Source organism: Alligator sinensis, unplaced genomic scaffold, assembly GCF_000455745.1.
Source record: "Alligator sinensis unplaced genomic scaffold, ASM45574v1 scaffold87_1, whole genome shotgun sequence".
Classification (NCBI taxonomy): Eukaryota; Metazoa; Chordata; order Crocodylia; family Alligatoridae; genus Alligator; species Alligator sinensis.
Window position 1 is genome coordinate 352740 of NW_005841929.1, and position 16618 is coordinate 369357.

At 42.4% G+C, this 16618-nt stretch overlaps 1 protein-coding gene across 1 annotated transcript in view; it reads right to left on the reverse strand.

The window, feature by feature from the left end:
- Positions 1 to 8051, reverse strand: part of CALD1 (caldesmon 1) — a 283619-nt gene extending 275568 nt beyond the window's left edge. The window contains exon 1 of the mRNA XM_006019421.3: positions 7916 to 8051. The gene's annotated coding sequence lies outside the window, so the exon portion shown is untranslated. The remainder of the gene's footprint in view (positions 1 to 7915) is intronic.
- Positions 8052 to 16618: the final 8567 nt, after the last annotated feature.

Genomic DNA, 16618 nt, shown 5'->3' on the forward strand with positions numbered 1-16618 from the left:
CCCTCAGCTCAGCTTCCTTCCAACTAAGGGCTCACTCTAGCAGCCCCCCCCCCCGGCTTCTGGCCTGAGCCACTGTAGGCATGTGCCTGCATTTCCAGCATCAAAAGTGAATGTCTATTCACTTACAAATTGGTTCAATCTACACAGGTTAGACTAACCCAGAAAGATTGAATTAATTCAGGCTTTGGTTTTTTTAATGTCTGTCCCTAGACAAACAGTTATCTCTTGTTTGTATAGTATGTCCAGTAAGTAAGCCATTTACTATTGTGGTTACAGTGAATGAAGCTCAGACCTTTTCCATATATGGCAGGGCCTTTTAATCTCTGGACAGCAAATGAGCAATGGAATTTTACATGGTCTTTGGTTTTGTGGTGCCCTCTCTTGCACAAAATATTGTTTTCTAATGAAAAATTATTTACAGAACTGCGGATATTTTAAACTGAGTTTTTGCAATGATCATCAATCCTTAACATACATGAATTGCAGATACTTTTGGCCAGATATTGAATTCAGGTACTCCAACACCAATCGCAAGTAACTCACCTGGATCAGAGTTACTCCAGAATTACTGAGATCAGAATTGGGCCCACTGAACTTGCTCCATTGTAAATTAAATGAAAACGAGAACAGAATCAAGCTAAATGGTGAGCAGAACATGACTTGCTTGGCCAAACTGTGCTCTTATTTACACCAAACCTGAGATGTAAACTAACTTAATTGATGGCAGAATATGCCCAATTGTTGGGTTCCGAGTTGAGCTGCTTGTATCAAAGTATCATACATCAGCCAGAAAAAATACAGGGCTACTGCTCAACTGGCTCACTAACTAACTTTATTCATACTTATAGCAATTAAAATTATATATTTCAAACTGAATTAGAAGGACTTAAATTGCAAGAAACAGCTGTAGCTTATCAGAGGTAAATAAAACCCCTCATTTTCATGGCAGGGGTGTGGCTATATTAACAGAACTACATTTTTCTCTCAGAGCTGTTCAGAGAATTCAAATTCTCAGATTTTGCCCTCTTCATCTGTGTAACTCCTCTCTCCACCTACAAACAATGTGGAGTTCAGATTGTCCTGAAACCCCACATGGAAGAATTTTGGCACATGCCAGAAGCTGTCTTTTGATTTCAAGCTATCAGCTCGAAATCAAAAGACAACTAAGTAAGAGTTGACCAGCTAAGTAAGAGCTGACCAGGTTCTTTCTTTACATCTGAAAAACTAACCAGATCCCTTTTTGAGATTTGCAGACAAGTCCCACAAACTTTTCTTTAACTAAGTAAGAACAAGGGTCTAAATTCTGTCCTAAGCTTAAAATCAACTGCTTTTGCTACTAAATAGGTTTTCATACCCTAGATCCCCAGAGGAAAGGGAGAAGAAAGATCATCACTAGCTCATTATGGGTGAACAAAGAAGAACCTCTAGCCTTGGCTCTTTCTACAGCTAACCACAGGGGCCTGAAGAGAGGCTGTTCTTGCTGTAGCTGCCCCTAACATAAAGTAAAAATACAGCCTTTCCAAAGAACACCAACCAGCAGCTGGTGTCCACTCGAACTGCAAGGAATGCCCTGACTTGTGGGTTGTAGAGAAGGGGATGGTTGCTAGGGAAAGCCATGGAGTGGGAAAGCCATTTCACTGTAACCAGATCCCCCATCCAAAGGTGGGAGAGAAATTTGGAAACAGCAGAGTTACACACCCAGTGGTGATTACAATTAGCAAAGGACAAGACACGCCTGATTGCAAAGGTTTTACCAGAGCAAAGAATTATTTGGAAGACTATCAAATATGCTTGATATGTAAAGGAACGTAAGTGCCATCCTGGATCGGAACAGTGATCCATATACTCCAGTACCTTGTCTCTGGCAGCTGCCAAAACCAGTTGCCTCAGAAGAAAGCCTATAGTAACGGGAGCCAACCTTTTTGGCAGACATGCCACAAATTATGCCCTGGGTGCCACTCTGATCTCCTTCCACTGCCTGATCTGTTGCTGTGCTTTGTGCTCCCTGCCCTATCTCCCACTATGTTCTCTGCTCCCTCCCTCATCTGCTGTGCTCCACACACATAGGCCGCCCATGCCACTTCTGGTATACATGCCACAGGTTGGCCACCCTTCATCTACAGCAAATGTTTCTTCCTCTGTCCATAAATTAGAGAATCATTCCAAGCCCAGTACCCCTTGGCAAACCCATGAAAGTTATGGGTATTATATTAGTAATGAATGCTGTTTCCCCTGGACTAGAGCACTGTCCCCAGTTATATAAAGTTAAAAAGCAAATTTTGGATTCAGCTTTCTGTGTTTCTTAAGTTTAAATATCTGGTTTCTTTAAGGGTGTGTGTGTGCATATGCGTGCATGAAACCAAGTTGCTGTGGTGCATTTAACAACAACTATCTATTTCTTTTCCCTCTCTCTCTCCCTCTCTCTCTCTCTCTCTCTCTTTCTGTTGGTTTATGAGGATGCTCTCTGGAATAGATTCAGGCACAGAGTCTTCAGGGAAAAACAGTACCCTCACAAATCTATTTATAAGACTTCTATGAGCTAAACTTCCAGTAATATATTTTTCTATTTAAGGCTATCAACCAAAAAAAAAGTGTGAACACATGGGTTCCTCATTGTTTCACATCCACTGAAACATGTCTCGAGGGAAACTTTATTTGTATTCTGTATACACAAAGTGAGTAAATATGCAATGAAGTTTCCACTGCGTGAAATCCTTTCCAAGTACGGTATTTTCCCATTGTAGCCTGTCCTGGCTGCCAGGGTTCTGCTCTCAAGTGCTCTTATCAATGCGACTTGACAAGCAGATTGTTCAGCAGTTTGTTTAAAGACTGGTTTATCTTCCAAGTGTTTATGCCACCACTTCAGTGATCTAAAAAAATAATTATAATAAATCCTCTCCCCCATACAGTCCTAAATTTTGGAACATGCATGTAACGTCACAAATCTGCGTGAGCATTCAAGCTTGCACATGCAACAGCAGTAGCAAATGCAACACACGTGTAATTCTGAAAACTTAAGCCAACAACGCTAGTGTAAATTCCAGTTGAACGTTTTTTAGCTGATTGCTAGTGCTTCTGCTTTGTTTTACAACAACAAAGATGCTCTTTGGGACAACTGATTCCTCCAACAGCAGCCACGAGAGACCAGCTGAAGTCTTACTGGAGTCCACTGGACTTGCCACTAAGGAAAATGTGAGAGCATATATAGTGATTAAAAAGGAACCTAACAAAATAGGAATTAACACTATCAATTTTGGCCTTGCATTCCAGAATCTCAGAGTACCTTACAAATATTAAGGAACTAAATCTCAATGCTGTCAGGAACTAACACTCAGATACTGTAAAATAAAGAAACTGAGGCACAGATAAATTAAATGGCTCATGGGATACTTGTGGCAAATCTTGGAAGAGAACCCACTTCTCCCAACCGTTTCTCTCGTACCTTAAGAAAAAGACTGTTCCACCCATCAAGGGAAATTGTTTCTTTAACTGTTGATTTTGATATACTGAGGTGGGGGAAAGGACAGTAGAGAAAGATTCAAACCCAGTCTGATCCTCCAATACAGCTGGTAGCATGAGCTGGGAGATGAAAGTTTGAATGGACATGGAGAATGAATCCTTCACATGCCCTTACAGATAGGTGAAGATGTTTTGGAAAAGCATTGCTATTGCTGTTATACTAGCTCTGCAGATCAGTTTTGGCTGCTAGTACTGTCACTCCCCTGCACTAAACTCACTTCCAAAAACATGTATTAAAAAGATGAAGAATTACTGAAAATCAAATCAAGTGACATCCAAGATGATAATTGTCTATGCATATACCCATACTTTCCTGTAAAAGTTTTACATACTCCACCCTGCTTGCATTTTCTTTAAGAAAAAAGCTTTTTAAAAAGTTCTTTAAAAAACCACACATTCATGAGAGTATGCCAAGCATTCTCGTCCACTAGCTACCCACTAGCTCTCCAAAGAAAGTTGAAAAGAAAGTTACTTAGTTCAACAGTCACACGACCTCAGTGACCTCAATGTTTCATCCAGAAAGGTCAAATATAATCTGATCTTCAGATGCCTTTGAGTTGAATTTTAGTTTCAGCTGAGTCCTTTTCAAACCATGTTGAAGCACACAATGGTCACCATTGCACAAAATGACTACCAGAAAGCATATGACAGTATGCATATTGCAAGCAATGCAGCTAGGCCTAATAGCCATGCATTAGGGTACTGTGGGGGGAAAAAAGGATTTCCTTTTAAAATAACCAGAAGCTCAGTACTAATATACAAGCCTACCTGTGCCCATGAGCATGAAAAGAATTTTAGTAAGAAAGCCATTGTTACAAGTTTTCATGGGATTATTGCAAAGTACAGGCAATTTTTAAGGGACAAAAATTATCCTGCACAGTGACTAACATACTCTGTACAATCACCAGCCCATCTGCCTCAGGGATTGTGCACTTGGAGACCAATCCTCCAACCCCTTAGTACAGAAACTGCCTTTCAAGGCAATGAAAGGTTTGTAAGCTTAGACCCAAGACATGAAAGTTACTTTTTTGCTTTTTCCCCCTATGGCTTCTCTCTGGATCTCATGGGATTTGAAACAGGTACAGTAGAGTTATAGTTAACACTGCTCTCAGACTCATGCTCCCTCTCCTTGCGCATGCTGTTCACATTTTTCTTTTACCTCTTTGCTCTTATACAGTAATTAAATGTAGTGGGTCAAATCCTCAGCCAGTGTAAATCAGCCTGATTCCATTGACTTCTTTGGAAGTAGGTCAACTTACACCAGCTGAAGTCCTGGCCCAGGACAAATGATAGCCCTGGTAACCACAAAAAGTGTTAAGTGGAAACAACTGAGAAAGAACAGCATCATATGCAGTCCTAGAGCACTAAAATGCCATTGAGAAGGGAATCCTACAAGAACTCAGTACTACGCACTGGAATTCTTCCTGCTGTGCAACAAATCCCACACTTTAAAACCCCAAGACAGTCAGGAGCTACTGTCATGTGGAAAACAAGCCATGCATCGTGCAGAGCAGTACGAGCTAAGCCATCTCTACTGTGTCCCTAGTGCACTCCCACATGTCATGAGGATGTCCATTAGACATTGAGATGCTGCCAGTTGTACCACATTTCTTTCTCAGGTATACAATCCACTGAAGAAGAAAAAAAAAAAAGGCCAGGAGTATGTATGAGAGAGCATCGAGGTTGTCATCTCTCTTTTACTGTCATCTTGTGCCTGTTGGCATCCAAGTAAGCCCCTGTTCATTGCACCAGCAACTGAGAAGAGTACCATCCTGTAGTTCTGGTCTGATACACTATATTGTGCATTTAGCCTTCAGTGCTCACTGCCATGCTTGGACACCAGGATTTGTGATGGGAATACAGTGAGCAAAGCTACTCCAGTTGCATGTGGAGAGACATAGCAGCAATGCCACAGGCGCGGCTGCCAACCTGTTCTAATGGCACTGACATGCATCTCTTTATGCCACAGAGACATTCTCCACAAAAAAAGCTGATTGCTGCTCCACTGCCCTACTCTCAGGGCTCACTGCCGGCTCTTGGAAGTCACCGATTCTTTCACTAGTCAATACCATGAGTACCACCATTACCACTGTCTTCCCTCATGTTCTTACCTGAACATTGGGAACTTTTAACTATGCTGAAGTGGCGCTATAAGAAATACATAACACCACTGTCTGACTTTGCACTGGGAGAAAATGCTGCTGGTCAATGCCCCTCCTGCAGTCGCTGCACATGATCCAGTAAAAGTGGCACTACAAAACACAGCATTGCTATTTTAGTATAATTTATTTGCATCCTTTTCCCCTCTATGTCATACTGCATGAAAGGTAATTTTACTGCCTGCCTCTTCCAATCCAACTAATGTTTCACAATGATATTGATCTGCTGCATTGTTCTACAACAGAAGGGGGAAAATGTATCCATTCCTTATCATGTTCAGCCTTGAGACAGTGTTGCAAGAGTAGAAGATAGCAAGAAAGCCTTTCATCTTCCCGATAGGCTTTTACAGTGCTCATTCTTAAAGTGAATTCATATATGGCAAGGTTGTACTCTGTGCGCCTGATTCCGCCTTCGTTAATGATGGGATTGATTTCAACAAGGCTAATCCTGTGAATGAAAGCAATGGAATTGATCCCTTTGTCATTTCATGCGGCAACAAAGGGAAGTTTTCAGGAAATAAAAATGACTTTAGTTTGCCTCCTATTCTCAGGCTAGCCATCCAGTATTTCTCTAACTGCTTTCATGACAGCTAGATACCAGACCTTAGTTTCATGTACAGGTTTTATTGAATAAACGACCACCTTCATTAGACAGCCATGTAAAGAAAGAGAGACCCATAACTTCCCTCATTCAAAATAGCTCTGGTCTGCCTTTGTAAAGACCACTTCCATTCAGCAAGTGATTTTATTACTTCCTTGAATTGATCATGCACAATTTGCCATTTTCATCAAGAAAAACCCATTTTGGTCGTACAAAAGGACTGAAATTTCAGGATCCTGACATATTTTCCAGTCCAAAAATGACAAATGCTGTCATACAAGTGAATTCTATGTAGACACAAGTAAGCACACACCAGTCTCTGAATATATTTAATTAATTTGAAAAAGAAAAGGTGCTGATCTCAGATGTATTTAACTTATTATACTAGTAAATTAATCTGAAGTAGGCTATTTGAAAGAGACCAACTCCAATAAATATGCACCTTGGACAACACCCCTGTTTCTTCCAGCTCTTTCCGGTTTTCTACCAGGGACAGGAAAGGGAGGAAAAGAAACTTTCCCAAATACACAGTCAGAAAAAAAATCACAAATTCAAAAAGCAAATGTTGTAAAAGTAATTTTTTTAAGAATCTCTCTCCTCCATCCTTGCAAAAAAAATAAACAAAATGTGTGTATGAGAGTAATCACTTCTAGTACATCTATGCATTTGTTCAGGGGTTATATAGTCTGTCTGTCTCTCTTCCCCCTAGCACCATTCTACATCTAATCTCTCCCTTGGTCCCAGTCTATCATCATTGCCTATGAGGAAAATATCACTACCATTAGCATCAGGCATGCCCAGCACTTTAGAACGGTCTGAGCATGTCAAAGGAACTTGTAATAAAAATCTGCTCCCTCTTTTTTTGGAATAGCAGTCTGCCTGACATACATGTACTGATACATGAAAAGCTCCAGTACCACCCATGAGCACTTTCCCCCTCTTTTTAACTGGAAAGACAGCTTCGTAAGATACATCATGGCAATACGCTGCCATCTGAAAACAAATACAGATGCAGTCTACTGTCAACAATACTTTTATGAAAGACTGCCATGACAGACATGTTTCAGCAAATATCAGATCAGTTACATTAACCAAAGCTTCGCTAGATCCATATCAGTTGCACCTTCTTCATTGCCTGCCCCCACTTTAGAGTTGCCTGCCCCCACTAATAGCTCAGAGCTTAGGTTGCAAAATAAAAAGCAAGGCAGTCAGTTAATATACAAAATCTTTTATTTCAATCCCTCCTTCAAATGCACGTTGAAAAAACATGAACAGCTTACTGTTCCCTGGGCAAGTCTTCCCTAGGATCCCACACTGCTTGGTGACCCATTGGGCTTCTTCCCCTTTCCCCCTTCCCCCTTCCAAACAATGGGATAACCTGCACAAAAGCCTTCCCATTTTGTCCATGGGTCAATCTATGGGAATCATGCACCTCCTTTAAGAATTAAATCCAAAATCATCTCTCACTCATTGGTTCACAGTAAAGGGGAAAAGGCAAGGGGAAAAAAGTAGCAGGCACTCAAGCAGATTTTTCACTGCTCTTTAGATTTAACATGCCATTTAATCTCTATCTAGAATACAAATGCAGTCAGATCACATCAGATAACTACAAAAAAAATGTATCTTAATCCCTTACCTCTGCAGCTGAAAAGTTTTCAACTAGTAGGAAGGAAATGAATTACTGGCTGCTTAGGCAGGAGCACAGCAAGAAAGGCACACAAGCTGCCTAACACACAGCCCTATTCAATAAAACTACACACTTTCCTTGGCCCCTCCCAAAAGTCAATGCTAAGTGAATACATATCCCTTATGTTTACAATTGGCAGCCAGTGGTATGCATTGTCCTCAATTTATTCTAATAAACAGCCAATGACTATGTTTAAGCCAAGGTGGGTTCAGCCTGCCTGCAGAGATGCCTGTCATTCCCTAGGCATGCTCAGGAAGCCACTCATCAGAAAACCAAGACCTAAAAAGCTCCGAAAATTCATGCAAGCTGCCAAAACTGTCTTGCTACATGCCCTTTTTTGGTTATCCTTAGCAGGGCCTCTGAAAGTAAATCCTCTGTCAGGAACAATCATAAGAAATGTTAATCTTAGAGAAAGAGGCTGTCTTGTTGAACACAAATGGAGCTCAAAAAAGGAAATATACTGAAAGGAAAAGGGACACAGTAAACATATTTACTTTTTACATCCTTTTAAAAACAAATAAAAAAGCATATTTGCCAGATCCGGCTTCATTGTATTTTTTAATGAATACCAGGTGTATGAAAGGAAATCAAACTGATTGGTTTTAAAAATTTTGATTCTGCAGGAAGACAGACAATATGAAAGGAGCATGAAAGTTGAGTTTGGCAACCTTTAGACCCAGTCTGCATTTCAAATAGCACTGAAAAGTAACATACAGAATTGTTCATATCCATAAAAATATTTTTAAAATCTACTGAAAGCTGTGACATACAGTGCTGTTCCCTAAAGGTGTGGATGAGTTCAGGGAAACAGATTCCATGAATAGGTGTATAGCTAGCCTGTACAGTCCGAACAGCACTTTTTACTAACTTATTTTTCCTTTAACCAAGGAAGCTTGGACTCATATTTGCCCAAAAGACACTTTTTTGCACAGCATCAAAAAACTCCAGACTATTCACAGAGTTTTTGGAGGACTTTTAGCTATACAAGTAACTTGAAGAAATGAAAAAAACAAACACACAGAACAGAATGAGTTACAAATATATAGTGCAGTATGAATGCACATGCATATACATAGGCTAACCAGTACCACCACTAAGCTAGACTGAAAGAAATACGCCCTCTGCAATGGTAGGGAAAGTGGACAACACCCTTCTCCACAACCAACAAAATATTCTGCACATTTATAGTTAACAAAAATATATTCAAAAGCACAGTGAGTGAAGGCACAATACATAATGAGGCTTTGCACGTAGGTGGGCTATTTCACATGTATTTTCAACACCATTTTGGAGTGTTACATTTGTCCTCCAGTCAGAGCCCTACGGATCTACTCACGTGAGTAAAGCAAGGATTTGGCCCACACCCAGTGAACTTGCATAATTCTAGCTTGAGGGCAGGATGCTCAGTTGCTGCAAACTGGCTTAGCTCTAAAGCTATGCTGATTTACATCTGCCCAGTAAGTTTATATCACAATTATTCTAGTGCCCTTTTAATATTCAAATTCTATTTTATGAGGTAAAATTTCTCTTAGAATATTTTATCGTGGAATATATACATATTTCCCTTTAACAATTCAGCAAATGCCTTTAATGTAGGAGCTTTGTTTATGGATAACTATGTTAAACCTAAAATCTAACACATACATCATGTTGGTACAACAGATTTCACATTCACAACTCACTGCAACAAGGGCAACAAAACATCTGAGCTCTGTCACACTACAAACTTCACACCCTATGGGTTGTGCAACAAGCTCCAAATCAGAAGTCGTCAATGAGACCAGAATATACAGCAAGATGGATATGGCTCTGAGTATCTCCCCAGTATTGCAGTTCCAGAATTTATAATAGACAGTGCCCAGTCCAACCTGCAAGCACAATTAGAGACTTAAAGCTGTGAACAAGTTTGTCAGAAGTACTCTATGGTTTATTTCCACCCTAGTTGCTCACTTGCTGTATGATCTTTATATTCACTAAAATAGAAAGCCAGCATATATTGCATATGTAACTAGGGCTCCATAAAAGCAATTACTCTTTTCTGAGAGAAGTTCTGTATGTCATAGTCAATTGATTTCCATTCAGAAGATACACTGATTTCCAAAATTCTAACACACATCACAATTTCTATTCTAAAATAGTATGTTCAAGTGAAAAAAAATGTGAGCTAACAATTTTTTTTCCTCACACTTAAAAATGTGATAAACTAAACTATTAAGGTGTCTAAATGTCATGTTCATGGACACCTCCTTGCACACTGTGGTAAGGAGCATCAATATAAATACCTGTAATAAATCCACAGTTAAAATATACCCATATCAATCTTAGCTCCATATTATATTATAATTTAAAACAAGACTACCATGGCTGTAGTTGTTCACAGCTGCTAGCAAGGTTGGGTCTCCACTGACATCATGTTTTTCCTCCTTTCTCCACACTAACCTTCTCGGTCCTTCTGGTATCATGGCCTGGAGCAAGACTTCCTTCATCTTGCCTTTCTTGTCATCTCTTAAGAAAGAAGAGCCCTTCACTGATCTTTCCCAACCCTTAATTCGTAGTTAGAAATAGAAAGTCCTCCTTTAAGAAGAAAACTTTTGACTTTTTTACAGTGTTAATATAAAATCATGAAAAACAAAAAGTAGAAGTATATAGCCCCACAAGGAGCTGGACATGAAATCATTCCTGAATTAAATTTACCATCATAACCAGAGATTGAAACCCACTTCTTCCTCTGCCAACACCCTTCACACAGTCACACTTTTAGTACCATCTGGTAGGGCTGTGGGAAGCTTCAGTCCCTGATTCAGTTCGGCGGAGATTTAGCCCGATTTGGTGGCTGAATCTCCAAATCCGAATTGAATCAGAGGACCCTTTAATCTCTCCGAATCAAATTGGAAAGATTCAGAGATTCAGCCACAGACACAGCTTTAAATGTTTTTTCTACATACCTCTAGGTAGCAGGGGCTCAAGATTGCTGTGATGCTGAGGCACATGGAGCGTCCCACAGGAGCGTGGGGGGCTCCCCAGCACACCCAGAAGTGGACCAGAAGCACTTCCAGTCCACTTCTGGGTCTGCCAGGGAGCATGCAGGACCCCCACCTTCCGCCTCCCCCCCTTGCTCAGCAACTGGTGCCTCCTGGGTCTGGGGGGAGGGCATTTGGGGTCCACCCATGGCTAATCGCCAAGCCAGGGAGGCACAGGGTAGCCCCGCAGCGTGCTTCCCGGCAGACCTGGAAGTGGATCAGAAGTACTTCCAGTCCACTTCTGGGTTCACCGCCAAGCATGTGGAAGTGCTTGGCGGTCCCATGTTCCTGTGGGATGCTCCATGCACCCCAGCATCTCAGTGATCACGAGCCGCACCTGCTACCTCAAGGTATGTAGAAAAAACTTTTTAAGCTATGTCTACGTCCAAATCACTGATTCTCTGAATCAGCATCGAATCTTCAGATTCAGCCGAATTGAATCAGGAACAGTGATCTGAATCAACTAATTGAATCAGGCCAATCCAAATCTGAATTGAATAGGGCCCGTTTCGCACAACCCTACTATTTGGCTGTCTTTCACTATACCAAGTGTCCCTTCAGTGTCTCAGTGCAACACAAGTTGATTTGTGCTGTATTACAGAAGTGCCCAGACTCAAAGCACAGACATACCCAGATCAGGAACCAAAAAAGGTGGAGAGTAGAGCCAGTCCCTGCACAACAGTTTCTGTGTTTCCTCAGGATGACCATCTTGGCCTGGCCCAGCAGGAGACTAGTCAGGTACATCATGCTTCTCTCAAGCACTCACCGTGGAACAGAGAAAACATATGCTGTCTCACAAAAGTCCAGGTCTAGCGCACCAAAGAAAATGCTAAGGACAGCAAAAAACAGTCGCAACCTGGGACAGTCGGAAGTGTAGAAGAGCTCCTCCTCTACCTCTAGGTCATATACATGTGGGCAGCAAGGTTGTGCATGCAACGTAACCTGACTGTCTATGTGTATAGCTCCTTCCTAGACAAGATCTCAAAGCACATCCCACCACTGCTCTCACTGGACATGGCAAGGAACAACTGACTACTGGGCATGCCACTCTTGTTGTAATGCACAGCCACAGTGATAGGGAGCAATGGAGACAGCACAGTCAGAGAGCTCCCATCAGAGAGGGCCTACTACATGTAGGCGTGATCTTCCAGGTAGCCACAGAAACCCTGGGGAGGAAGGCCTTCACTTCAGCCAAGAGGCATAAAACAAAGTGAATGGAGGACAGGCCCAGCTGGATGACTTTGGCCAACAGCCAGGCAGACTGTGCTGGTTTGAGGAGCTGGACCAACTTGATGATCTGTGACTAGACAAGACAGGCAACAAGACTTCTGGAGGCAAGATGCCCCCAGTTGCAAGGATATGGACCAGGGGCTCCTGTAGCAGCCTTGGAAATTGTCTGGGGCACTGGTCTGGGGTCTCAAGCAGTAGATGACCTGTCAAGCTGGGTAAAGTGGTAGCAAAAGAGCAGGAGAGCATCCCAGCCAAGGTGATCAGGATCTAAGAGAAAGAACTGATCAAGACCAAAGCCCCCACCATGGACAAGAACACAAAGGCCAGCATTTGCCAGGGACAGGTTTGCCAGCAAGGGGCAATCACTAACTCAACAAGTTGATCAAACCCTGCCCCCCTTCAGTGGTGGGTAGGTAAAGGATGGCCCTGTGGCAGAATGCCATCTCAGTCTCTCCCCAAATTCTGCTATCAGGCTTATTACCTATCTGACAATTTGGTTACCATGGTCACTGCAGAGGGCAGACACCCCTGCCCACATCTGCTTCAGGGAACCCTGAGTTGTAACCTGAGCAGGACACATTCCTGAGGGAGGGGGGAACCTGCTCCCTTTGCCTATGTGACTGGTCTCACACACCTGGGGGGAGGCTTAAACTCTCAGTTGTTCTAAGCAATGACATTATGACTGGGAGCGGGGCTAGAGACCCTGCGAGTCTACCTGGCAACCAGTGATGCATTTCAAATTGGTTGGTTGGCAGCCAACAACTGCTGACTTTCATTGAATCAGGTAAATGAAGTCATTAGGTCTATATAAGTTAAAGACCACCCAGGAGGAGGAGCGGCAGCCATGATGAAGACACTGAGAGTAGCTGAACCTCAGCAGCTCTCTCTCTCTCTCTCTCTGTCTCAACACATAGATACACTATGAACTGCCTGCCTCCAGAGGAAAGTTCTATCAGCCTCTGGATGATACTTGTGAGTTAGCTACTTGAAATCTAACTAGATATATAGCCTGCAGTAACTCAGATGCACGATCAAAGGCTACCATGCCACCATTTGCTCTAAGGTATTTCTGTGATATTGCTCTACTCTGTACCCTATTCTGAACCTACTCCCTGTAATCAATAAAGTTCTCCTGTGTACCTAGTATGGGAGACTTATTGGGAGAGGGTCTAGATTATTCCTTGGGGTCCCCTTGGTCCAGCTGACTAAGGGAGACCACTATTTGTGCTTCAGACTAAGGGAAGCACCCCAAGTTCTTGCAGTGGGTCGAGTACCCCCTTCAGGTCTATAAAGCCTGTGAACCTCACAAGAGCCACTAACAGACCGAGACTCGTGAGTGGTGGCAGCATTACCCCCAGGCTTGTGGGTGTGCTCCAGGAAGGGGGTCAGCCAGACATGAGGCACCCCCAGGGAGGCACTTGGAGCTTGGTAGGTTGTCAGATGCAGTGAGGTGGATGGCTCAGTGCAGGAATACCCCCTACTGGCCCGCCACAGACCCACTGAAGTAAGTGAAACCAGTACCAGAAGCTACTGGAACTTCTTGAGCAGGGTCACTGCTGGAATTAAGATGGCACACCGGTGCCACAAAGCAGCAGCTGCCAAGCTGTTGAAGATCAGGACCTGATTGCAGTAGGAAAGGTTGGGCTGGTGCTAGCACCGCTGCTATAGTAGCACCTCAGCCTCCTCACTGATGCCTTCCCTGTTCCAAGCTAGATAGTCCATGAGACCTAAGAAAACACCTATAGCTTTGAAGCCATTGCAGCACCAGGACAGGTCTGGGGAGTGAGTATCAGCCTGAGCGCCCAGCAGAAATGTATTGCCTTTGGCACAGTTGAGGTGGCACAGTCAAAGGCACAACAAGAGCCCAGCAGGGCCTGGATATTGCTCTTACTGCTCACATATACAGTCACATCATCAGCATATACTGTCACCTTAACTGGGGGGCTGGCAGCTGGGGCTGAGGCTGACAGGAGGGTCAGCCTTGTCAGACAACACTACAGCACATGAACAGTGGCTCAAAGAGAAAAGCAGAGTATTCCAAGGAGGGGACAACTTTATTGGACACCCCTGCACACTGGGGACAAAGTGCAGTGCTCCAGTCATCTTCAGGAGGCTAGAGATATCCCAGTACATGAGCCAGACAAAAGAGATGAAGAGGGGTCCAAAGCTAAAGGCCTCCAGAGCCTGAAATAAGTCATGGTTGACACAGTCAAGGGCTTTCTCTTGATCCAGGGAGACAAGACCAATGCTCATAAAAGAAAGAAAAATTGACTATCAAAAGTGGAAATTGGACCCAAAACATCAGTGCTCTCCAACACCACATACTATTGCAGGATGGGAGGAGGTGGCACATTATGACTGCTTGTTATAGTAGATATAGTGTAATTACACAGCAGTATTATGAAGAGCTGCTATAGCATGGAATTCCTGTAACTGGAGTCATTTCCAGACAACATACCATCTCAATATCGTCATTAGAAGTGTATGGGAATCTTTAAGACTGTAGCTCACAAAGGTTTATCAGCTCTCTCTATAAAATTTACAATCTAAAGATGAGATAAGTTTGTGGTCAAGAAACTACATAATTAATCATCTCTTTAAAGACAGATAATTATTCTACCTAGATTTACTTATGGGATGTCTATAGGACCTACCTGAGTAAACATTAATAGCATTAAACATTCAGAAGAGATGTTGTCAAAAGGAGTCCCTAGTGCCCTTTGTGCCTTATTTTCTATTGCTTGCTCAGAGAACAGAAATCTCAGCTTTATGTCTGGAAAATTTAACCAGTCCTCCTGTTTTTCTTACTTTGTTTTAGTAGCTTTAGAATTCTTCACTTCTCTACAACAGAACAGTACTGACAACCCCAGAGAAGTTTCATCCTTGGTGCCAGGGCCTCTATAGCTACCATTCTGACCTCAAGGGACTAGGAAGGAGGGAAAATATTTGTTTCCATAACCCTGCAAGTTCCCACAATCTGATACATCCTCTCATTGTCTGATATGCCTCAGGGAAGGCCATTCTTCTGATCTGTAATCAGTTTGCTTGGGCTAGGCCATTCCTTCACTTCCCATATGTGTCTGTTTTTGGTGGCTTCCATAGAGAATCAGTTTTTAAGGCTGGCCAAATGTTTCCATAAAAGGAAGGAGCTTAAAAAAAAAAGACAAGCTACTCTAAGTTATTATTAAGCATTGGACTGGCAAGTTTCAAGGGTTTTTAAAATCAATTTTTACTTAATTAAACAAAAAAAATGTCATCTATGTACCAGAAAATAATCACACATATAGACAAAGCATACGCTCCAGGACCAGACTTATGTAGACTTCACATATAAATTTCTTGCATGACTCACTCCAAAGAATCTCAGTGCATCAAAAGTCCTTTATCATGGGTAAGGGATGTGAAGCAAGAGAAGGCAAAAGAAAAGTCATATGAGAATAACTTAGAAGGAACAAGAAATGGGCTGAATGAAAACTAAGCACAGGGTTTTTTTAGAACACTGGCTGCACATGATTAGTTGTACCTAGCATAGATGACCAGCATGCAAAAAGAAAATAGTCAAAGCTGACTTTAGGAGAAACACAACAGTGAGTGCCATGTGAGGAGAAACTAGACTTGTTCCATAAATACCAGCCAGCTGCAGCAGATAAGCAAGATTTCCTTCTACATCAGTATAATAAAGATGTGACATGTAGGAAGTCAGACAAGAAAGTGGCCTTCATTTTCAACTCCTGACATAAAGGTGTCAGACAGGAGTGCTGAAATGGGTCATAGTTCCTGTCAAACAACAAGTATCCATCAAATCCAGTGACTACCACTATTATTAAGCAGTCTGATCTTCTCAGTCCAACATTCAAAATAAACCTGTTTTTCTGTACCCTACAGAGAAGAACTTTTATCTGTTCATGTCTAAGTTCCCTCTGGGTACCTCTACATCTTCTCCCTAGTATTTTCATAGAGGGATGTACTCACACATGCCCCACACCTACCTACTCCCCACATAGCCACTCTCAAAACCTCTGCCTCATGTGCTTGTGAGCAGCTACAGAGGCAACTGTGAAGCAGCTTCACTGCCATGTTTTGGGGTTCAGAACATGCAGGCAGGAACAAGTAGGCAGAATATGCTTGAATTTGCTCCTCACTGAGAGCACTGGTGGCACAATTTCAACATACCCTGTGTGTTACTCATGCCACAATAATGCACTGCAATAACTTATATTAAGCAAAAGTTTATAGTTCTTTGTCCTTGAGTACTAGGAGTAAGGGGGCACTTCTAACACTTCCAAGACATCCCAAAAGGATGTCTGTATCAAATATGGGTGGAATTCAAACCCTGCTCCCTAGGGCTGGCCCTGGATCAGGAGTGCACACTGTAACTCTGGACAAACTGTAAAGGCTCCTC